The sequence below is a fragment of the Panthera tigris genome, chromosome B4, assembly GCF_018350195.1.
Source record: "Panthera tigris isolate Pti1 chromosome B4, P.tigris_Pti1_mat1.1, whole genome shotgun sequence".
NCBI classification, from domain to species: domain Eukaryota; kingdom Metazoa; phylum Chordata; class Mammalia; order Carnivora; family Felidae; genus Panthera; species Panthera tigris.
Genome location: NC_056666.1, coordinates 63427966 through 63453905, shown reverse-complemented (window position 1 = coordinate 63453905; position 25940 = coordinate 63427966). Strand labels below are relative to the sequence as shown.

The following is a 25940-nucleotide window of genomic DNA, read 5'->3' as shown; positions in this document are numbered from 1 at the left end:
CTACAGAGATCAAGGAACTAAGGACAGCCAGGAGGAGCTAAAAAATGCTATAAATGAACTGCAAAATAAAATGGAGACAATCACAGCTCGGATTGAAGAGGCAGAAGAGAGAATAGGTGAACTAGAAGATAAAATTATGCAAAAAGAAAAGCTGAGAAAAAGAGAGATAAAAAAAATCCAGGAGTATGAGGGGAAAATTAGAGAACTAAGTGATGCACTAAAGAGAAATAATCTACACATAATTGGTATTCCAGAGGAGGAAGAGAGAGGGAAAGGTACTGAAGGTGTACTTGAAGAAATAATAGCTGAGAACTTCCCTGATCTGGGGAAGGAAAAAGGCATTGAAATCCAAGAAGCACAGAGAACTCCCTTCAGATGTAACTTGAATCGATCTTCTGCACAACATATCACAGTGAAACTGGCAAAATACAAGGATAAAGAGAAAATTCTGAAAGCAGCTAGGGATAAACGTGCTCTAACATATAAAGGGACACTGATAAGACTCGTGACGGATCTTTCTACTGAAACTTGGCAACCCAGAAAGGAATGGCAGGAAATCTTCAATATGATGAACAGAAAAAATATGCAGCCAAGAATCCTTTACCCAGCAAGTCTGTCATTCAGAGTAGAATGAGAGATAAAGGTTTTCCCAAACAAACAAAAACTGAAGGAATTCATCACCCCTAAACCAGCCCTACAAGATCCTAAAGGGGATCCTGTGAGACAAAGTACCAGAGACATGGCTACAAGCATGAAACGTACAGACATCACAATGACTCTAAACCCATATCTTTCTATAATAACACTGAATGTAAATGGACTAAATGCGCCAACCAAAAGATAGGGTATCAGAATGGATAAAAAAAACAAGATGCATCTATTTGCTGTCTACAAGAGACTCATTTTAGACCTGAGGACACCTTCAGATTGAAAGTGAGGGGATGGAGAACTATTTATCATGCTACTGAAAGTCAAAAGAGAGCTGGAGTAGCCATACTTATATCAGACAAACTAGATTTTAAATTAAAGGCTGTAACAAGAGATGAAGAAGGGCATTACATAATAATTACAGGGTCTATCCATCAGGAAGAGCTAACAATTATAAATGTCTATGCGCCAAATACTGGAGCCCCCAAATATATAAAACAATTACTCACAAACATAAGCAACCGTATTGATAAGATGGGGGTAATTGCAGGGGACTTTAACACCCCACTTACAACAATGGACAGATCATCTAGACACACACGGTCAATAAAGAAACAAGGGCCCTGAATGATACATTGGATCAGATGGACTTGACAGATATATTTAGAACTCTGCATCCCAAAGCAACAGAATATACTTTCTTCTCGAGTGCACATGGAACATTCTCCAAGATAGATCATATACTGGGTCACAAAACAGCCCTTCATAAGTATACAAGAATTGAGATTATATCATGCATACTTTCCGACCACAATGCTATGAAGCTTGAAATCAACCACAGGAAAAAGTCTGGAAAACCTCCAAAAGCATGGAGGTTAAAGAACACCCTACTAAAGAATGAATGGGTCAACCAGGCAATTAGAGAAGAAATTAAAAAATATATGGAAACAAACGAAAATGAAAATACAACAATCCAAACACTTTGGGATACAGCGAAGGCTGTCCTGAGAGGAAAATACATTGCAATCCAGGCCTATCTCAAGAAACAAGAAAAAGCCCAAATAAAAAATCTAACAGAACACCTAAAGGAAATAGAAGCAGAACAGCAAAGACACCCCAAACCCAGCAGAAGAAGAGCAATAATAAAGATCAGAGCAGAAATAAACAATATAGAATCTAAAAAAACTGTAGAGCAGATCAATGAAACCAAGAGTTGGTTTCTTGAGAAAATAAACAAAATTGACAAACCTCTAGCCAGGCTTCTCAAAAAGAAAAGGGAGATGACCCAAATAGATACAATCATGAATGAAAATGGAATTATTACAACCAATCCCTCAGAGATACAAGCAATTATCAGGGAACACTATGAAAAATTATATGCCAACAAACTGGGCAACCTGGAAGAAATGGACAAATTCCTAAGCACCCACACACTTCCAAAACTCGATCAGGAGGCAATAGAAAGCTTGAACAGACCCATGACAAGCAAAGAAATTGAATCAGTTATCAAAAATCTCCTGACAAATAAGAGTTCAGGACCAGATGGCTTCCCAGGGGAGTTCTACCAGACGTTTAAAGCAGAAATAATACCTATCCTTCTCAAGCTGTTTCAAAAAATAGAAAGGGAAGGAAAACTTCCAGACTCATTCTATGAAGCTAGTATTACTTTGATTCCTAAACCAGACAGAGACCCAGTAAAAAAAGAGAACTACAGGCCAATATCCCTGATGAATATGGATGCAAAAATTCTCAATAAGGTACTAGCAAATCGAATTCAACAGCATACAAAAAGAATTATTCACCATGATCAAGTGGGATCCATTCCTGGGATGAAGGGCTGGTTCAACATTTGTAAATCAATCAACGTGATACATCACATTAATAAAAGAAAAGATAAGAACCATAGGATCCTGTCAATCGATTCAGAAAAGGCATTTGACAAAATTCAGCACCGTTTCTTAATAAAAACCCTCGAGAAAGTCGGGATAGAAGGAACATACTTAAACATCATAAAAGCCATTTATGAAAAGCCCACAGCTAACATCACCCTCAATGGGGAAAAACTGAGAGCTTTTTCCCTGAGATCAGGAACACGACAGGGATGCCCACTCTCACCGCTGTTGTTTAACATAGTGCTGGAAGTTCTAGCATCAGCAATCAGACAACAAAAGGAAATCAAAGGCATCAAATTGGCAAAGACGAAGTTAAGCTTTCACTTTTTGCAGATCACATGATATTATACATGGAAAATCCGATAGACTCCACCAAAAGTCTGCTAGAACTGATACATGAATATAGCAAAATCGTAGGATACAAAATCAATGTACAGAAACCAGTTGCATTCTTATACACTAATAACGAAGCAACAGAAAGACAAAGAAACTGATCCCATTCACAATTGCACCAAGAAGCATAAAATACCTAGGGATAAATCTAAACAAAGATGTAAAAGATCTGTATGCTGAAAACCATAGAAAGCTTATGAAGGAAATTGAAGAAGATATTAAGAAATTGAAAAACATTCCGTGCTCATGGGTTGGGAGAATAAATATTGTCAAAATGTCAATACTACCCAAAGTTATCTACACTTTCAATGCAATCCCAATCAAAATTGCACCAGCATTCTTCTCGAAGCTAGAACAAGTAATCCTAAAATTCATATGGAAAAACAAAAGGCCCCGAATAGCCAAAGTAATTTTGAAGAGGAAGACCAAAGTAGGAGGCTTCACAATCCCAGACTTTAGCCTCTGCTACATAGCTGTAATCATCAAGACAGCATGGTCTTGGCACAAAAACAGACACATAGACCAATGGCATAGAATAGAAACCCCAGAACTAGACCCACAAAAGTATGGCCAACTAATCTTTGGCAAAGCAGGAAAGAATATCCAATGGAAAAAAGAAAGTCTCTTTAACAAATGGTGCTGGGAGAACTGGACAGCAACATGCAAAAGGTTGAAACTAGACCACTTTCTCACACCATTCACAAAAATAAACTCAAAATGGATGAAGGACCTGAATGTGAGACAGGAAGCCATCAAAACCCTAGAGGAGAAAGCAGGAAAAGACCTCTCTGACCTCTGCCACAGGAATTTCTTACTTGACCTCCCCAAAGGCAAGGGAATTAAAAGCAAAAATGAACTATTGGGACCTCATGAAGATAAAAAGTTTCTGCACAGCAAAGGAAACAATCAACAAAACTAAAAGGCAACCAACAGAATGGGAAAAGATATTTGCAAATGACATATCGGACAAAGGGCTAGTATCCAAAATCTATAAAGAACTCACCAAACTCCACACCCAAAAAACAAATAATCCAGTGAAGAAAAGGGCAGAAGACATGACTAGACACTTCTCTAAACAAGACATCCAGATGACCAACAGGCACATGAAAAGATGCTGAATGTCACTCCTAAACAGGGAAATACAAATCCAAACCACACTGAGATACCACCTCATGCTGGTGAGAGTGGCTAAAATGAACAAATCAGGAGACTATAGATGCTGGCGAGGATGTGGAGAAACGGGAACCCTCTTGCACTGTTGGTGGGAATGCAAATTGGTGCAGCCGCTCTGGAAAGCAGTGTGGAGGTTCCTCAAAAAATTAAAAATAGATCTATCCTATGACCCAGCAATAGCACTGCTAGGAATTTACCGAAGGGATACAGGAATGTTGATGCATAGGGGCACTTGTACCCCAATGTTTATAGTAGCACTCTCAACAATAGACAAATTATGGAAAGAGCCTAAATGTCTAGCAACTGATGAATGGGTAAAGAAGTTGTGGTTTATATATACAATGGAATACTACTTGGCAATGAGAAAAAATGAAATCTGGACATTTGTAGCAACATGGATGAAACTGGAGAGTGTTATGCTAAGTGAAATAAGTCAGGCAGAGAAAGACAGACACCATATGTTTTCACTCTTATGTGGATCCTGAGAAACTTAACAGAAGTTAAGTGGGGGAGGGCAAGGGGGGAAAATGGTTACAGAGAGGGAAGGAGGCAAACCATAAGAGACTCTTAACAACTGAGAATAAACTGAGGGTTGATGTGGGGTGGGAGGGAGGGGAAAGTGGGTGATGGGCATTGAGACACCTTTTGGGATGAGCACTGGGTGTTGTATGGAAACCAATTTGACAATAAATTTCATATTAAAAAAAAAAGGAATGTTAAAATTAATGTGCAAATGAAAGCAAAATTGGTTTGGGGTGGAGCAAGTGGGTTGTCCTCCACTTGAACAGACTCCATTTGCATATCCACAGGCAAGCATTATTTTGCAATGTTTTTAATGCTTTGATGTATTAATCAATATTATTTAACATTGCTAACAAACTTACAGAGTTATAAAATAGCTCTCTTAGAACCAGCTAACCAAAGAAAGTGAGCTATAGATAATGGGGTTTTCCACTGAAGCAAAATTTTTGCTAAGTGTAAAGGTTTGGAAGGATACACAAGAAATATCTTTGCCCTACCAAAGGTTGAGAAGTGCTTCATGTTTTCTTTAAGACAGTTGTATACAATGGGGCTCTTTTATAAAAATGTATTCATGTAGAGTTTGTTCTAAAAAAAAGGGAAGTATTTAAAAGTTGACTTGAGTGCTATATAATTTAAAGGATAAATGCACAGCTCTGTAGTCAGTAACTGGGTTTGAATCCCAGATTCATCACTTATAGCTGTTTGATCTTGAACAAGGCACTTAGCCTCTCTATGTCAGTTTCTTAAGCTACAAAAAGAAATAACATTAATGCCACCCTTCATGGGATTATCCTGAAGGTTAAATGAGAAAATATATTTAAGGTACAACTATTAAACATCAATATTATTGCCTATTATTATTATTATTAATTGCTATGAAACTAAAGTAATGTGGAAGGGTAGGATCTGAAAAAGGGTACTCTGAGACCAAAAAATTTTAGAATCACTCTCTGAAAACCATCTTCAGAAGGGACTTGATTTCAGACAATGTAAAGTTTAAATATATATTAGTAACTTTGGGGAAAGTTATGACTGGAACAGTTTGAAGTGTCTTGAATTAGCTACCTCATAGAATCATAGAAATTTAGAGCTGAAAGTAATCTTAGTCCATTTTTTTTCTTTGCAGGCTAGGAAACAATTATGGACATGTTACTTGCTTTGATGTCACAGAAAAATGGAAAAGATGGTAATGGGAAGGCCCGAAGAAATGAAGGAGATCAGAATATGCTACCCAAAATACGCCAAAATATGTATTATTTCAAACTGAAGTAAATTGAGAATCAACAGATGCAGAAAAAAGTCTTCTTGGAGATTCCCTTATCTGATTAAAAGCAGAAACTTCTGAAAAATGATGACAGCCATAAAACCCCTTTCCAGGAGAGTTCTAAGGCCATGAAGATGGAAAGTTGGCATTGAGAGGCGTCTATACAAAGAAATCTTGCTAAAAAAGTGAATTAATTTATCTTCCATAAATTTCCCCACATATTTACCTTCTCTAAAAGCCTCCTTTCCTTTATCTAGTACTTTCTACAATTTATTGACCTTTGTCAAAATGGTGTATAAGCTCTCCAGCTTGCCTTTTCAAGATTTCACTTCTTTTCTGTGAACTTGCTCTCATGCATGTAAAATTGAAAACATTAACATCAATAAGAATTTTTATGCTTTTCCTTCTGTTTTCTTTCTTTGCCAATTTAATTTGCATACTGTAGCTACAGAACTTAAGAGGGTAGAGGAAAGTTTTTCTTCTTCCACAGAAATAACTGGCAGTAAGACCAGGTGCCACAATAATCTTAAAGGCCGAGGAATGGGAAAACTATCTGTGAAAAAACCTGAACAGCCAAGTTCCCTGTTCACCTCTCAACTACCCCACCCAACACTTTACTCTGATAAGCCATTTCCTATCTCTCTTCTCTTCTTTTTCCTTTCTCTTTGGCCTCACCTTGGAACAGACTGAAAATCAACCAAAGTTTAATGACTTTCTAACAGAGACACTATGTTTTTACGAACATTTACTTCTTTGTCTTCTGATATGTAGCACAAATAGAATCCTTCCTTCAAAACCAAGCCAGTAAATAAAACAATAACTGACTTTAACCAATTTTAGACATATTTGGAGGATAATCTTTTTCTCTACTGACTTAGGTCTTATAGCCGTGGACCTGCAAATTAATTAATAGACAGATTAACAGAAGAAAACACATTTTATTCTTACACCTGTAGGAGCATTCAGATGAAGAAGCTCCTTGAATAGCTAGGGATAAGGGTTTACATACCAATTTAATAAGGGAATGGGATAAGAGAGAGTTTCAAAGAGCAAATGGACTTTAATGGAAACAAATGGAAGGTAAGACAGTTTGTGATAATGTTTGTTTATGTAATTTCTCATCCCCCTGTGAGCAGTCAGTCTTCTCTCTAGAAGTGAGGCTTTCCTGAAGAGGGAATTTATGGCAGCTTCACTCTCTGCCTATTAGTCAGATAAGGGAAACTCTGAAAAGACTTCTTTCTCATCTGCTATATCTCAAATGTCTTCAGTTTAATCTTCATACCAACTCTGGGGATCTAAGTGGGTCTCCACAGAGAATTGTCTGATGTAAAGGTAAAGAAAGGCACTTCAAAGGAAATCACAGGAATTTAACAAATGTACGTATACATACAAAATTTCAGGCAACAACATTAAAACTTATTTTTTAGAAAAAATAATTAATATGAAAAATATAGTGATAATTATACTATAAGTTTCTATGAAAAGGGCTGCTGAACTCTGAATATTAAAGTCAGTGGATGGTGTTATGAAGGGAAAGATAGGATAAAACAGGCAGAGAGGGAAAGGTTAGGACCTGAGGACCCTGGGTGGGGGAAAAACACATATTTTGGAACAATACTGGGAGTGGCTGACCACAGCAAACCCCCTCAGGTGTAAGGTTCCTCTTAGGAATGTAACAGACACCATTTACTCCCCCTCAGGTTCCCCTCAGGAATTTGACAAACAAAATACCCAACTAAAATAAGCAAACCATAAAACTTATGTTATATGAAGGACAGTATGACCATAGTCTGACTCCTCACATAATGGAATTGAGCCAATCAGGAATGGACAACCCAGCACCTAGAGGTATCCAGTCAATAAGGGTAGAACCTGAGAAGGATCAAGGGGGAAGGGTAGGGGGCCAACCAAAACCCTAGAAAACAAAGTCCTTTGTCTATAGTTGGGGGTATTCACTTTCGAATGCCCCCTCTCTGTAAAGAGAGCTTTCATACCATTGTTACTTTCTGGTCTTATACTCTAATAAACCTTTGCCCGCTGCTCATTTTATTCTGTGTCCACCTCTTCTTCATTCTTCGAAGCAATCAATGAACCCTGGGCCCTGAGATAAAGAATCCTAAAACAGTGTGTTTAAAGAGCACAGAGCACATGTAATAATGACTTCCATACAACTGAACTTCCTATTCTACAGTGTGTAGTAAGTAGATAATTCAGTAGGTACCAAAACATTTAATTTCATTCAAATTTGTCACTTGTGATCCTAGGATAGGGGAGTAATGAGCATCTTGATATCCTGGGGATATGTCAGAAGTACCAATGTTTTGTGAGATTATTGAATATTTCATTTTTCCTCCATTGTGGTCACCCTAATGTTTAGTGCTACACTTTCCACGCCTCTATTTTGTGAGTTTGTTCCATATCTCAGTAATATGACATTTTCCAGTCTTAGGTACTGGGGCAATCTGATTATTCGGTGGTGTATAGTAGAACCACCAACCTACTCTCACAATATGTTTTTATTTGGCAATTGGCTGTCCGAAACCCAGTGATTTAGGTTAAGTTTGTGGCGTCATCAAGGCATATCTTCTGTCCTGACTTGCCCTGATCTCTCAAAGTCCCAGTAACTTTCTGAGGATTCTTTTTGGTAGATCCAAATCTATGTATTCCAATCAACAAATATGAGTTAAGCATTTATTATTTGCTAAGCAAGTTCCAGACATCTGGAAACATGAAAAAGAATATAATACATATGGGTTTTCATGGATCTCAGCCTAGTAAAAAAGAAAGACATATAAACAAAATCTTGAAATATAATGCAATACATGTTATAATAAAAGTGAGTACAAGAGAAACTTCTTTAAATGACTTCTTAACCTACTCCGTGAGTTAACCAATGCTCATGGTTCCTTTAGCAAGACTAAAAGAGGACTTGAACTACCTCCATTTTTACCTCCATCTGTACTTTCTAATTCATTAAGTTCTACTTTCCAGCTTATCTCTGAAGCAAAAAACAAACAAACAAACAAACAAACAAACACAAAAAAACAAAAACCTACTCCCTCAAGCAATAGCAACTGCCCCAAGCCAGCAAGACCTCTGTAGTTGACTCCAAGACAACAATCAACCTGACCTTAATGCCTACCTGCAGGTACCCACCTACCTTCATCCCACATTTTCCTTATATAAACCTAGAAGTATTTTCAGCATTTCCGAGACAGTCTTTGAGAAGTTAGTCCATTGTCTTCCTGGTTTTGGCTTCACTGAAATAAATTTCTTGTGTTACTGATGCGCTTTGAAGTGCTGGTATGTGGAGCTGATGGCTAAGAAAGAATTCCTGAGATGGTTTTGGCACAAAAAAAGGTGGTTTTATTAAAGCATGGGGACAGGACTCAGGGGCAGAAAGAGCTGCACTGGGGTTGTGAGGAGTGACTGATCATATACTTGGGAATTGGGGGAGGTAAAAACAAGGGAAGTTTCCAAAAGGGCTTTCATATGCTAAAGAAGACTCACAAGATTCTAGAGGCCTGGTTATTGTCAAGCTAAGGCTGTTTTTCCCTCAAGCACATAGCATTAACATTAAGAGAGTTGGGAGTTCCTGGAAGAATGTCATACTCTGTCTATCTCAAGGATCTGTAAATGGTTGGGTTATATGTAGATTTAATATTATCTACAGTTCTTTCTGCCTTTGTTTCCCACATCATTATCACCTCTCTCTCTCTCTCTCTCTCTCTCTCTCTCTTTCTCTCTCTCTCTCCCTCTGCCTTTGGATATTGTCAGTGGTGACTGGTTGAACCTGTTTCATTTGGAACCTGTTTTGTTTGTGGAGTCAGGTGCTTTTGCATTCCTGCACCCCAGTTGAGAAACATGGCTGATAGTTATAGCAGTTTGAACACTTTCAACCAGTGGGCTCATGTCTACAAACACAATCACTTCTGCTTTTAAACAGTCATATTGCATTCTTACTAATAATCAGACATTCAAGAAGAACAAAAGAGTGAAACTTGCTCAACTTCTATTTATTATAGAGATATAGTAATTAAAACAATGTGTGGTGTGTGGGGGTGGGAGAATTTTGATGTATGGAAGTGAAGCATGGTAAATCAGTGGGGAAAAGAGGGACTATTCAAGTAATTGAGCTGGATAAATAATTATCCATAAAAAAAAAAAAAAAGGAGTTGGAGCACTAATTCACACCATGATAAAAATCAACCATAGAGAGATTAAGGGCTTGAAAATCAAAAGTAAAATTCTAAAACTTTTAGTAGAAAATATGGATAAGTATGTTTCTGGCTTTGGCGTAAATAAGTTCTTAAGACACAAACAAATATTAAACCTAGAGGGCATGAAAAGTCTGCCCATATAAAATTCAGAATGTGGGGCCACCTGGGTGGCTCAGTCAGTTAAGTGTCTGACTTTTGGTTTCAGCTCAAGTCATGATCTCACAATTTTGTGAGTTTGACCCCTGCATCTGGCTCTGTGCTGGCAGCACAAAGCCTCCTTGGGATTCTCTCTCTCCCTCTCTCTCTGCCCTTCCTCTGGTCATGGTATCTCTATCTGTCTTGAAATAAATAAATAAAGTTAAAAAAATTTTTTTAAATTCATAATGTGTATTCATCAAAAACACCTTAAATAAAATGCAAAGTCAAGACATAAACTCAAAGAATATACATTCAACATACATAAGTGATCAAAGGATTAGTATCAAGACTATAAAAAGAACAACTATAAATGAAGGAAGGACCAACTCACTAGAAATAAACTGGACAAAGATCAAGAACAGGTTTATACCCAAAGAAATACCAGTTCAATAAAAATGAAGAGATATTTGACTTCAACAGTAATCAGGAGCACAATCAAGACCTTAATGGCATGCCATTTTCTACCAATCTGACTGCCAAATATAATGTCAAATATTGGAGAGGATATAAGTCAACAGATGTCTTAAACATAGAAAGGATAGAAGTCGATTTAGGCATTTTTGAGAGAAGTAACTCTACTCCCAGCTATATACCTAAAAGAATTATATATACCAGGACCCAAGTACAGGAATGCTTGCTATATTATTGCTTATCAGAGTAAAAACAAACACACAAAGCACCTAAATGCTCTTCAACAAGATAATGAATAGATAGAAAATATCATATAGTGGTGAAAATGAATAAATAAAATTGTACATATCAGGGCACCTGGGTGGTTCAGTCTCTTGATCTCGGCTGAGGTCATGATCTCATGGTTCATGAGTTTGAGCCCCACATTGGCTCTGTGCTGATGGCCTGGAACCTGCTTGGGATTCTGTCTCTCCTTCTCTCTACCCTCGGAGTGCACACATGCACCTGCACACTCTCTCTCTCTCAAAATAAATAAATAAACTTAAAAAAAAAAAAACTTTAAAAAATGATAAATTTAAAAAATTGCACACATGAATATGGAAGAATCCTAGTAATGTTCCATTTGAATGAAAAAGCTGAGACTGAAAACATTACATACAACATGATATACATTTGTTAAAATTGATAAATTATAGAAGTTAAACAGCATATTTTGGGGCATCTCTCTCTCTCTATATATATATATATACACACACGTGTGTATATACATGTGTATATATATTCACACATGTATATATATTGACAAAAACAACTTTAAATGATAAAGGGATACAATCAGACAAATGAATGTGAAATACTTTACAAGAAAAGTGTCTTGTATGGTCTTAAAGGATTAAACTAAATACTGCAGGGAGTAGAAAGTCATTTAAAGATAAGCAGAGGATAAACACTTTTAAATTTTCACTAAAAACTGGTAACTGTATGCAAATATATAGAGACAAATATATTTTACAAATATATAGAGACAAAAACCTCCCTGGTTAAAGTACAAGCATACCTCAGAAGTATTGTGGCTTTAGTTTTAGACTGTAACAATAACATGAATCAAATGAATTTTTTGGTTTCCTAGTACATATAAAGTTATATTTACATTATGCTACACCCCATTAAATGTGTAATAGCTTTGTGTCTAAAAAATGTACATGACATCAATAAAAAATACTTTATTGCTAAAAAATGCTAACCAACACTGAGATTTCAGTTATCACTTATCACAGATCACCACAACAAATACAGTAACAATAAAAAAGTTTGAAAGATTGTGAAAATTACCAAAATGTGACACAGAGACACAACATGAACAACTGCTACTGGAACAATGGCACCAATAGACTTGCTTGACTCAAAACTTGATGCAAAACTTCCATTTGTATAAAACGCAGTATCTGCAAAGCACAATAAAATGAGGTATGCCTGAATTAAACACAATTAAAGTATACAAATATATGCATGCACATTATTGAATATTTGACTATAATTGTGAAATATTGGAAATAACCTAAATGCCCATACATGGGAGAGTGGTTGAATCAACCATTGCCACATCCGCAAGATGGAGGACTATGCAACTGTACAAAAGAATGAGCAAGATCTCTATAAACCAGTATGGAGAGATTTCTAAAACATGTAGTTAAGTGACAAAAAGTCCGAAAGAATATCTATAGTATGCTCCCCTTAAAGTGAGAAAGAAGGGTATATAAGAAAACACACACATATCTGCTCCTTGACCAAAACAAATATAAGGAGGATGAACAAGAATCTAGACAAACTGGTTATAGGGGAGAAGTAGGAAGAGGTATAAGTAAATGAGGAGAATGAGACTATGTTAACACCAATGAAGAGGAAGTAAGAGAACTAGGAGCATGACACTGGAGCCAGATGCCTAATCTTGGGCTCCAGCACCTACAATAGCAATGCATTGGTCTGGAACAGTACATCACACAAAGCAAATGCTCAACTAATGCTACTTATTACTAAATTTATCCCTAAATATTTTACAGTCTTTGTCAACTACTGGGACTAGACTATTTGCCCACTTTAATTTCTAGAAGTTTATTTCTGGAATTGTGAAAACATTGATTTTTGCAGCTTTTGTATATTTATCCTGAATCCAACTACCATATTAATACTTTCATTGATTCCAGTAGGTTTGTTTGTTTGTTTGTTTGTTTCTTACTAGAATCTTTGGGATCTCCAGGCATAAATCTTATAATCAGCCCAAACAGATCATTTTATCTTTTCTTTTCAGGCATATATGCCAGTTTCTTCACTTTTTAAAATCTTACTGAATTTATTAGATGATTTAAGATAATAAAAATTACAGTGATAGATAGCATCCCTATCTAGTTCTAAACTTTAATATTTCACCATTTAAAACAGGAAAAAGATAAAAATAATTTAAAGGAAAAGATCAATCAATTATATTATATTATAATTTTAAAACTCTGCTCACCAAAAAAACCCCATAAAGAAAATGAAAAATCAACCTACTAGCTGGAAGAAGATACTTGGCATGCACATATAATCCCAACAAAGGATCAGAAGGATTAGAATCCAGAAAATGTAAATAAGTAAAAAATACCTAACAACTCATGAGAAAAATGGAGGAAAGGTGTAGGGGGATGTTTTGACTTTGAGGGACAATAAATCATGCAAAAGTCTAGGAAAGCCAATGAAAGATAAGGGCTATCTTATTTTAGTAAGGGGTTTGTTTATGTAACCTCATCTTGGTGCTAGCTCTTCATCTCCATTGACAAGAGTTATTTTCCTCTTCCTGGTACAGGAGAAGTGGGGACACTTTCATAATGGGAAATTTACGCCATGCTTTTAGGCAGTAAAGGGAAGGGCAGAGAACTGTTCCTGTATCTGTTGGTTTTCAGTTGCCTTTAGCTCAAAATATCTCTTATGCCAAACTGACATATTTTAGGGTGGCATATCCTGAACATCTTTGAAGGCATACAGACATGTCACAAATTAACAGCCAATAAGAAAATGAAAAGAAGCACAATCTCACTAGTAATCTGAGCAAGGTAAATTAAAACCGTAATGTAACATAATTTTGTACCTACCATATTGAAAAAAAAAAAAAGTAAGCACTGCCAAGGATGTGGAGCAATAAGCAATATTATACACTGCTGATGGGAGTCTGAATTGGTGTGTTCACTTTGAAATCAATTTGGCATCATCTGGAAAAGCTGTAATGGATGTGCCCTATGACTCAGCATTTCTACTTCCTGGCCATGTTCCCTGGAGATACTCTTGCATGTGGGCACAAGAAGACTATGAAAACGCTCATAGCAGGATTGCATATAATGGCAAAACATTAGAAACTGCCCATATGTCCTCAAATAGAATGAAAAAAAAGTACAATATGATGATATAATAGAATATTCACATTATTGAAAATAAACTACAGCTACATGAGTTAAAACACTCTATACATTTCATAGACATAATGTTAAGCAAGCTTCCTGTATATACACACAGTTGATTCTACTTATATTAAGTTAAAATGTAAAAGTAAAACTATATGTTTTTAGGATACATACATATTTGGTTAACTATGAAGAAAATCAGGAGAATGAGGAAAACCATAATCAGGATGGAAATACTTTCAGGCAAAATGCAATGGGATCCAGAAGGAGCCCATTCTGTATTTCTTAAAACCGAGTATTTTTTAAAGTGGGTGGTGGGTGCATTGGTATTCATTTGTCTGTTCATTCTCCGTAACATTGGCTATTAAACCCAGCTGCACATTGGGATCAGCAATGGAAATTTTAAGACACTGATACCCAGTTCCTACCTCAGGGATTCTTATTTAAGTAGTATGGGATCTGGAAAATATTATCCTAATGGAAACCTTATATTTTTCTTAAAATGTGTCACTGAAGATAATTGGTCTCATTCTTGATTTTTTTTTAAATTTTATTTTGAAGTAATTTTAGATACCACAAAGCTAAAATAGCACAGAGTTCCCATATATTTTTTACTCAGCTTCCTCTAAAGGTAACACCTTATATAACTATAGTAGAATGATCAAATCCAGGAAATTAACATTGATAAAATACCATGAACTATAATATAGCCCTTATTCAAATATTGCTAGCATACCCACTGATGTCCTTTCTGTGGTCCAGGATTTCATCCAGGATCCCACATTTTGTTTAGCTATCATATCTTCTTAGTCTGTTCTAATCTGTGACAGTTGCCCAGCTTTTCTTCATTTTTCACAACTTTAATACTTCTGAGAGTGCTGAATTGGTTATTTTGTAAACTCAGTTTGGTGTGTCTGATATCTCTCATAATTAGACTGAGGTGATATATTTTTGGCAAGAATACCACAAAAGTTATGTCCTTCTTGGTGCATTACATGAGGGACTCCATAATGTCAAAATCTCTCATTACTGGTGATGTTAACTCAGATCACTTGATTAAGGTGATGTCTACCAATTCATCATGTTATCAAGCCTCTCTTTTTTCACTCTCAAAAAACTCATATATTATGAAGGATGCCTGACTATCACTCTAATGCACCAATAAAGAAGTGCTGGACCAAAATACGTAGCCATACAGATATGCAAGACACACACACATGCTAAATGAAAGATATATAAACCCCACTGCATTAGTCAATTATTATCACAATAATGCTGCCTAACACTACTCCCTAAAATTCAGAGATTTATAACAAGCTTATGAGTCTGCATGGGCTGGAGCAATTTTGCCTTAAGCTGTAGGTTGCCTGGTCTTGGCTCTGTGCTTCTACTTGGGTTCAGGTCTGTTTTACATGTTTCCTCAGTCTCTTTGGACCAGCATGGGTGCATGTCCTTCTTATAAAGAGATCACAGGAGCACACAGGGATGGTGTTATCTCTTGGAACAAGAACTGTCACACTGTCCCTTCAACTCACTTTATTAGTCAAAATAACTTTCAGATAATATAACCCATCTCTAGTGGGAAGAATTGCAAAGTCACACAGCAAAGAATGTAAAGGTAAAATTCAGGTACATGGAGGCATACAAAGAACTAAGAATAATGATCCCATCTACCTTACTGACTCTATGATTTTTTTTTTAAGTGGCATGATGTTCAACATACAATATTAGCCTGAACTAATTAGAGAAGATACATGTTAAATGTTTCTTCTGGATTAAATCATTACTATAGTTACTAGTAGTAAATAAGTTATGATAAAGAAGTAAATACATTGTGCTTTTTAAGAAGTAACTATTAACCATGGTATGAAAACAATTTTTCAGTAAATTGAAACATAATTAAAGATGGAACTAAGGGGCTATGACTGGATTGTAAGATTACCAAAATAACCCTCATATAATTAAATAGTGTTTGCATAATTCAGCCATCTCTTCCCTTCTCTCCATTGTACCAAGATAGTTAATATTAACTTGTGGGTGTTCTTACCTTTTCTTATTTGTGCCTAAAATGGTGTTGAAAAATAACTTCCTCAGCTACTTCTAACCTGTTTCAAAGAACATAATTTTGGACATAGTGTAAGTACTGATCTTTTAAAATAAAAATATGTATAACTTAATGCATCTAATGTTATCTAAATAAAATAGGATTTTGATATACACCATAGTCATCAAAAGCAAAGAAGAAGAAAGAGGAGAAGGAGGAAGAGGACAAGGAGGAGGAGGAGGAGGAGGAGGAGGAGGAGAAGGAGGAGGAGAAGGGGAAGAAGAAGAAGGAGAAGAAGGAGGAGGAGGAGATCTTCTTTAATGGACAGACATTTCATGTAATTTCTCTTTCCTCTTTGAACACATATTTCCATTCCTTTACCCCACAAAATTTTATTCTAATATAACATATGTTTAAAAGTAATTTATTTATCATCCTATCATATTTTTCTGAGTAAAAGTAATTTATTCATCATCCTGTCATATTTTTCTGAGCAAAAATATGTATATAAATTGAAATTTAACTTTTTATTTTCTATGATCTTAAAGTTCTAAGTGTTAAATGTTTCTTCTGGATTAAATCATTACTATAGTTACTAGTAATAAATAAGTGATGATAAAAAAAATAAATACATTGTGCTTTTTAAGAAATAATTCTGCCGGAAGCCGAGCTATCCAACCAGCCTGATGGCAGGGCCCAGGCGGTGGACGCATCGGGACTGCAGGGCAGCCCAACGACAGTGAAGCTTCTTGTACTCCCGCTTTTATGTAGTTTGGCCTTAATAAAAGTACCTGGGGAATTGTCTGTTGGGGAATTGCCCTCACCAGGCCCCCTGGGCAAAGAACCATTGGGGAAAGAAAATAAGGTTCCTCAAGGAAATTGTGCAGCCCTACATTAGCCCTTGCCACCCCCTATAAAGACTCCTCTACCTAAAGGAAGGATAGCCTCATACATTTGCCAGCAAAGGAGGAATAAATGGATTTGAAAGCCCCATTCCGGCGACAAAGGAGTGTATCTACGGGCACAAATTACTCCAAGCCCTAGGCCCACTTGGCCCCCAGGAAGCATTCCAGATGATGACTGAACCTAGTCGGTTAAGGTACAGAATGGTTCATTAGTTCCTAGGTGCATTGTCTCTCTGGGAATGCATAAGGCGTGGGTTCCTAAGGCCCTCTTGGCCCCCTCCTGGCACCTCGGACCGAGGCGAACACTTTTGTTCCTCAAGCCACAAGTGGTTCAGGGAAACAACCAAGAGGTCATGTCCCTGTAACTGTTCCACTTGAGGTGTTGAGAGATAGATGAACTTTCATGAAAACGGCAAAGCAAATGCTCTATGGATTGTAGATAAACGTAGATACATAATGAAAATAATGTAAGAAATTAATCAATAAGCAAAGGGCAGGAGGGAACGTTATGAGAAAATAACCATGTTATTCCTTAAAGGGTGGTTACACATAGGAACATTTTTAGAATTAGGTAATGCTAGAAAACGTAGATGATGTATGCTTGCTAACAAATATAATGCCACGTTTGCCACAATAAAGCGGCCAGTTCAACACACTGCTGTTGTCTGTGTCCATTTTTATTTTTGTTTTATTTTTTTTTTAACTTTTTCACCGACGCCGTTCATCTTTTGGGAACCCCTGGACCTGCTGGAGCTGGACTCAGGCATAATTCTTAAACATTGTATGAAAAAAATTGTCAGTAAATTGAAACTTGTTCTAGGCCCAGGAACACCTGGGGAAACTGACCCTGAATTTACCTTCTTGCAACATTAATTCTGGGAATGTTAAGATAAATATGGAATGGGGTACAGACTGCTTTTTCCACATGAAATGCATCTGGTTGTCCAGATTATTTGTTGTATAACCTATCGTTGATAAGATTCAACTGCCCTGAAGAATGTTAGTAAATTATACACACCTTGAGAGACAATATGACAAATAGGGTATAAAAAGTCAAGGAGCAGACAGTCGAATACCTTCCCCAGACCAAGGTTGTCCACCCCACTTTACCTTCATCCCATACAATTTAGTATGACCCATGAAATTGGAGGTCTTGGAACCTGGCTGTGTCTGGGATATTGCAAAACTTTTTGCTAAAAGTGATGCTTGCTTGCCCGTTGAAGTATCCGTCCTGTTTCCTTTGAGTAAGATAAATAAACTGGCATTAGAAACACATTATGTTTTGTTAATCTTTCCATTAGTCCATATTTGTATCTGAAGTGACAAGTGATGTGAGGATCCCTAACTCCACATGGCAAAACTTTTATATAGTAAGAAATTAGACAGGGGATGAAGAATTTTGGTTATGTCAAATAACAAAGGAAACAATCAATAAAATGTAGCAGAATGGGAGAAATATTTGCAAACCATATATCTGCTATAGGGTAAATATCCAAAATTTAAGGAAATTCCTGCAGCTCAATAGTAAAAATAACCCAATTTTTAAAAATAGGCAAAGGAATTGAATAGACATTTCTCCAAAGAAGACAAATAGCTAACAAATATATGAAAAGGTGCACACATCATTAATCATCAGAAAATGCAAATTAAAACCACAATGAGATATCATCTCACAACTCTTAGGATGGCTTTATTAAAAAAAAAAAAAGTAACGTTGGAGAGGATACACAAAAGTTGGAATCCTAGTGCACTACTGGTGGGAATATAAATTGGAACAGTCATTATGGGAAACAGTAGAGAGGTCTTCAAATCACTAAAAATAGAGCTACCACATGGTCTAACAATCAGACTCCTGGGTATACATCCAAAGGAACTGAAATCAGGATCTCAAAAGAAATATCTGCACTGCCATATTCATTGCAGCATTATTCACAATATCAAAGACATGGAAGCAACCTAAATGCCCATCAACTGATGAATGGATAAAGAAAATGTGGTATATACATGCAATGGAAGATTATTCAGCTTTAAAAATGAAGGAAATCCTGCCATTTGTGACAACACAGATGAACCTGGAAGACATTATGCTAAATGAAATAAGCCAGACACAGAAAGACAAATACTGTATGATTTACTCACACGAGGAATCTAAAATAGACAAGCTCATGGAAGCAGAGTGGAATGGTGGTTGCCAGGGGTAGGGATAAGGGGAACAGGGAAGTATTAGTTAAAGGGTAATAAAAAGAAAAAAGAGATTTTTGATGCCTGAAAATTGATGACCCATCATGTTGTTTGATATGGGTACCATTTTATAATTCTGTCCAAGAATTGATATGATCAGTGGATGTAAAAACATTGACTCGAGTCACTAAGAACTGATGAAATGCCACCTGCTAGTGTTGACAAAGAGCAGCAGGTGGGGGGGGCGGGGGGGGGGGGAGGCTAAAAATAGCATCCCATAGTTGCTGCTTACAGCATTGTTGGATATGAAACCACTGACAGAGAGAAGGAAAAAGGAGAGCCAAGAACTCAAAAACCACTATTTGAAACAAAGGCTGACTCTTACAGCTTCCTTAAAGCCCTGTTGGGGGCATAAAAGGACACCACAATTATTTGCTTTGCCACCCCACAGAGATCCCTAACTAATCAAACTAACCAAGGTCTTTTTTTTTTTTTTTTTTTTTTAGTGTTTATTTTTGAGACAGAGAAAGACAGAGCATGAACGAGGGAAGGTCAGAGAGAGGGAGACACAGAATCCGAAGCAGGCTCCAGGCTCTGAACTGTCAGCAGAGAGCCCGACGTGGGGCTCAAACTCATGGAGTGTGAGATCATGACCTGAGCCCAAGTCAGACGCTTAACCGACTGAGCCACCCAGGCGCCCCTCAAACTAACCAAGGTCTTAATGGAGGTGTGCAATTCACTAGAGAAGCCCAGCATTGCACTATGAAGAAATTGGGCTATTTTGTCCGGGAAAAAAACCAAAAAACCAAAAACCAGCAACTGTTATCTTAGACCCTTAGATAAAATTATCAGGATGCCAACAATTTAATTCAGGATATTGCAGAATGGAGTAGTTTGCATGGAATAAGCTTTTATAATATGAGAACAAATTGAATCCAGAAAGTCTTTCTATCAGTGCTGAACCTAATACTCACCAATAGCTGAGTAAAGTAAAATTTTAATGGGAATGTATTAGTGAGATGGATGTTCTTTTGTTTCTTTGTTTTTCAGTTCATGTATCCATGGATGATTATGACTTAGTAAGAAAATGACTTAGGGTTCAGCATCAATTCTGTGTGAACCTTTGGCAATGTTGAACTTTACTTGAGTCTTGTCCTAGAAAACAGCTATAGTTTAAAAAGCCCCCCATTATTTTGGGTTTCAAGAAGTGGCCTACTTCCAAAAGCCAACCTGTCCTATATGACTTAGATAAGACTCATTGATGAGCCTGTCTACCTATGACAAAGCCAGGCATTTGTCCAAATTCCCATTCTCTGCCTCATAAATGATTAACTGAACTGTTTGCACTGACCAATCTAAACAAAATGCCACTAATCTGACTTGACCAAACTTTCATGAGGCTTCTCTCCTTCCCCCAGGCCCCCGAACTTTGGCCTACCCTTCTGCTTAAATGAGCACTGAAGTGTGGAACAACTTCTCTAATGGCCCTCACAGAAGTGCCTGGCCACAAAGAAAAACTGTCCACCATGCCAACTGCTCAGAGTGCCCTCTGCCAATCCCATTCCCCAGCACCCTGTTCCTTCTGACCTTGTTTACTACAATGACCTGTTCTCTTTTTTTGCAATATCTTCCTCCCCTTATCCCAATAGTCTTTTTTGGGGGAAAAAAAATCTCCCTTCCTAAGTCTGGATTTGTTTTCATTTGACACCTTATAGCATAAAAAATTAGATGGGAATGGAAGGGGTTTTATTATAGTGATGTTCAATTGTATGAACTTTTTCTCAGATATATGTCCCAAATTACATAGTTATCAATCATCAAATGCTCATTTTTAATGTAATTTTGGCTGTCATCTTCTTTAGATCTTCCTTCAATTTTGCTGAAAGCAAAGAACTGAGAAACATTTGACTTGCAAAGGATGTGTTACTATATCATTTGAGTCACTCACTTCCTCAGTAGCTGACACTGTGTTTCAAAGTATATCCATCCTGGGGTCCTGGAGTCTTCCTCTCCTCCAAGCATAGCAAGTTCATATAAGACAGTGGACACAAAAGGGGAGCTGGAAAGGAAGGACCTGTATAAAACCTGAAAACCAGCATGATGTCTTGACTATACAGCTGAATTCTTAGATCTGGTTTAAGAAAAAGTATATAGAAAAGTTGAAGATCTGGAAACTTATTTTCTTAAAACTAATTGCCCCCATTCTCTATCTTCACCAAAGCAGCCATTTTGCTATTGCCACCTGCTTGTATTGATGGAGTCTCTTGCTTCAGATTAAACAATAACATGAATCAAGAAAAGGTGGCCAGACTTAAAGGTCAGATCTGGAATGGAGACAGAGCTACACCTTACACTGCAGAAAGGTGATGTATAGAATAATAACAGCTGAAAACAAAAAAGCCTCTGAAGTTTCTTTTAAAAAAAAATAGCAGTAAATAATATTACTGGGGTGGAGAGATAAACCTAATTAAAGATGAAGGGGGAATACCATGACCCAGCCTTTCCTCTCTAAAATCTTTATATACTTACTTATCGTGCAAGGCCAAAGCAGTTTCAGAAATGCTCCCTAGAATATGAAGGCAGCTGGGCACTGACAATGTTACACATCCTAGGATGTTAGCCAAACAGTCTTTCCCAGAGCGATGGTTGAATAGCAAAAGATAAAAACTAGAAGATATTTCTGATGAAGATAGCAGAAACAAATGAAAACTACCCAAATGAGAACAAGGTAAGGCTTGTTTTCTCAGCTTGCTATAGCAAGAGAATCACCATCACTTGTGCTTGGCTTCAGTCAGGCAGAAGAGTAGAAAAGTTTCATAGTGGAGGAAAAGGGAAGGCTTTGGGTGGGGCTTAATTGAATTGGGTGGGGCTTTGTTGGTGTGGGGAAGCAGTAGGTGGACTGGGGAGAAGTGGAATATCCTATGTGATTGGTTACGTGATTTGGCTTTCTCTATTTGGCCCTACATTGGAATTGGGGAGGGAACTGGGAGGAGCAAAAATTAGAAAAGCTATCAGGTATTAACCAAGTCCTAGACATTTGGGGCTGATTATTACAGGGATTATTGTGTAACTGTTTGGCCTCCTGGACTGTTTGCTAGAGATGGTGGTCTGACTTCCTACAAGTCTGACTTATAGAGAGTGGGTTGACTTGTTGTGTTGGTTACTGTACATAATGGGTTAATTTCCTATGCTAGTTGCTGCAGATTGTGGGTCAGAGTTCTGTTTTTATGTACAGTCTGGCTATTGTCTGTTTGTATATTCAGCCTCTCAGTCTAAATACCCTAGAAATTTTTGATGTGACATCAAAGGATGACAGTAAAGTCTCACTGGTATTGGCACTCACATGGAGTATATTTAACAACCCAACTCTATAGTTCCAAAGTTGTAGAGAGGCAGGGAACATCATCCACTAATACTTATGTAATAGGAGTATTTTTGTATACTAATAATGCTGTTGATTCATCATCTTTCTTCCAATTAATTTGCATTTTGCATTTATTCCCAGGATCTTCATTTATTTGTTGAAATACAAACTGTAGATGTGGTTTGCAGCATTATTTCATGTTTCTTTTTTCTTTTCTCTCTTTTCCCCATTCCCACATGGCTACCCTTGTTATTAGTGTTTTAATTTTGATTTGGGGACTGAGCATATTTTTGGTTAGTGTGAGTTTGTGCAAGTGGGTATGTATGTGTATGCAGTGAGGAACAAATTAGAAAATATTTCCATCAATTGTCCTCCTTCCCCAGCAGGAACACATGTTCACATTTGTTATGTTTCTGCTGAACGATGCAGACAATTGCTGAAAAGTAAGTGCCTTATGTTTCAAATATGAAGACATTCAAGATTTGGTTTTAGTTTGCTCTGTTAACTTTTGTATTTGAGAAAATATTTTTCTTTAAGGTATCTTGCTGTCAGCTTTGTGCTCATACATGAATAGAATATCTTTGGTCCAATTGCCTTTGATTTAGTTATCCAGACAAAGAATTTCTCTCATTATTTTTCTTTATACTTTTCAACCTGTACATTGTCCTCTTCTTTTTGTTCTCAAAAAGCTTGGTCACCCTTTGGTAATTAATATGCTTTCCCAAGCAGGGAAGGGGTCTACAGACTTTTTTTTAATGTATAAAGAGCTAGATAGGGGGTGCCTGAGTGGCTCCGTCAGTTAAACATCCAACTCACGATTTTGGCTCAGGTCATGTTCTCACGATTCAGTAAGTTCGAGCCCTGCATCGGACTCTGTGCTGACAGCGTGCAGTCTGCTTGGGATTCTCTCTCTCCCTCTCTCTTTGCCCCTACCCTGCTTGCACTCTCTTTCTCTCTCTCAAAATAAATAAACATAAATAAATACATAAATAAATAGCTAGATAGTAAATACTTAGGCATGGGAGAACATATAGTCTCTGTTGCAACTACTCGGCTCTGTCCTTGTAGCATGAAAGCAGCCATAGAAATATGAATTAGTGTGGCATTGTCCCAATAAAACTATTTATGGACATTGAAATTTGATTTTCTTTTAATTTTCGTGTGTCACAAGGTATTATTCTTTTAATTTTTTCCAACTATTTAAAAAATGTAAAAACCTTTATCAGCTTATGAGTTGTACAAAAATAGGAAATGGACCAAATTTAGTTCACAGGCTGTAGTTTGCCAATCACTGCTCTAGACTAAGAAACAAATAGGGTGCAATGAATGCTTAGGCTTCTGTCTGTAACAATTGTTCACTTTTCCTGAGTAATAATTGAGACCACCTGCATCAACATAGTTTAAGTACTGGGACAGAGAACTAAAATATTTGCCTCAGGAAATCTTATCCAGAAAGATGGGATGATAAATCAATAACTTTACTATGCATTTGGGCAAATTTTTGCAAATCTGATTTTATCTAGGTAAGCAATTTGTTCATGTAGGCAAATGGCTTTTCTATTAGGACAATAGATCAACCATCTGGACCAAAAACCTACTTATCAAGTAATAGTTTACTTATCATGACTCACTTCAAGATCTTCATCTCACTATATCCACCAGTCCTCAACTTTTGTATCACAAACTTTGTCCAATCCCAACACTGAGAGACCCATCTAAGCCACTTGAACTCAAGGCTCTAAAACCCTACAAATAGCTTCCTCTGACTTCACTCTTCTGAAGCATTACTAAGACTCTATCAAAGTGGTTTTCTTCCTTACTGCAATTGGCCTAACAAAGTTTTGCCTGACGAACAGGGTTTTTTTAGTAGTGTGTTAGAAGATTTGACAACTGATCTGAGGAACAGCAGCTCTATCCTCAATTTCTAGTTCTGTATTTCCTTTTTTTTTTTTTTTTTTTTTTTTTGGATTTCAAGATAGGCTAGCTTACATGCATTTATTAAACAATGATATGTCGGGGTGCCTGGGTGGTTCAGTCAGTTTAGTCTCCAGCTTCAGCTCAGGTCACCATCTTGCAATTCATGAGTTTGAGCCCCACATCGGGCTCACTACTGTCAGCCTTTCAGCCCAGAGCCCGCTTCAGATCCTCTGTCCCCCTCTCTCTGTCCCTCTCTTGTTTGCACTTTCCCCAAAATAAATAACTTAAAAAATAATAATAATAATGATATGTCAACCTTATCCTATGTGCAGACTGTTCTTACTAACATATACAGAGCTGTCTCTTTTTCAGTAAGTTTGAAATTGTGAATGCCCTTTTTTTTAAGGCAGATTTATTGGAGACAATTCACATACCATACAATTCACCTATTTATAAAATTCAGTGGCTTTTGGAATACTAAATTATTAATGTTTAAAAATGTTAGTTTGTATATGTAACATAAAATTTGCTATTTTAATCATTTTTAAGTATCATGGCATCAATCACATTCAAAATGTTGTTCTTTGGTTACCACTATCTATTTCCATAACTTTTTCATCACTTCAAACAGAAACTACAATGATTGAGTAGTAACTCTTCATCCCCATCCCTCCAGCCTCTGGTAACTTCTACTCTACTTTCTGTCCCTATGAATTTGCCCATTCTAGATATTTCATGTAACTAGAATCCTATAATATGTATCTTTTTGTGGTTGGCTTATTTTATTTATCATAATGTTTTCAAGGTTCATCCATGTTGTAGCATGTGTCAAAACACTATTCTCTTTTTATGGCTAAAAAATATTTAATTGCATGTATATGCCATATTTTGCTTGTCCATTCATCTGTTGATGGACATGTGGATTATTTCCACCTTTTGACTAATGTGAATAATGCTGTGGTGAAAACCAGCTTATAAGTATCTGGTTAAGTCCCTGCTTTCAGTTCCTTTGGGAATAGGCTTATTAGTGGAATTGCTGACTCATATGGCAATTCTAGGTTTAACTTTTACAGGAATTGCCAGACTGGTTTTGTATTGCCTGCACTATTTTACATGCCCATCAGTAATATATAGTAATTTCTCCACAGTTTCACCAACACTTAATTTCAGGGTGGTTTTTTTTTTTTTTTTAAATCATAGCCAACCTAGTAAGTGTGAAGTAGTGTCATTTTGAACCCAAAAATAAAGTTTTAACTCATCTGTAGCACTAACTGGTGCAATTAATGAAAATGATTTTATTCTACCTTCACACTGCATTTTTCACTCAGCTAGGTACAGGATTTTATGTTGGGAATGAAATTCCCTCAGATTTTT

The 25940-nt window shown here is 36.8% G+C and overlaps 1 long non-coding RNA gene across 5 annotated transcripts in view; it reads right to left on the bottom strand.

Moving 5' to 3' along the window:
* Window positions 1–11929: 11929 nt before the first annotated feature.
* The window catches only part of LOC102965259, a 98474-nt gene continuing 84463 nt past the window's right edge, over window positions 11930–25940 (bottom strand). For all 5 annotated transcript variants that reach the window (XR_006219866.1, XR_006219865.1, XR_006219868.1 and 2 more), the window contains 2 exons: window positions 16203–16260; window positions 11930–12166 (listed from right to left, as the gene is read on the bottom strand). This is a non-coding gene — a long non-coding RNA (uncharacterized LOC102965259). The remainder of the gene's footprint in view (window positions 12167–16202; window positions 16261–25940) is intronic.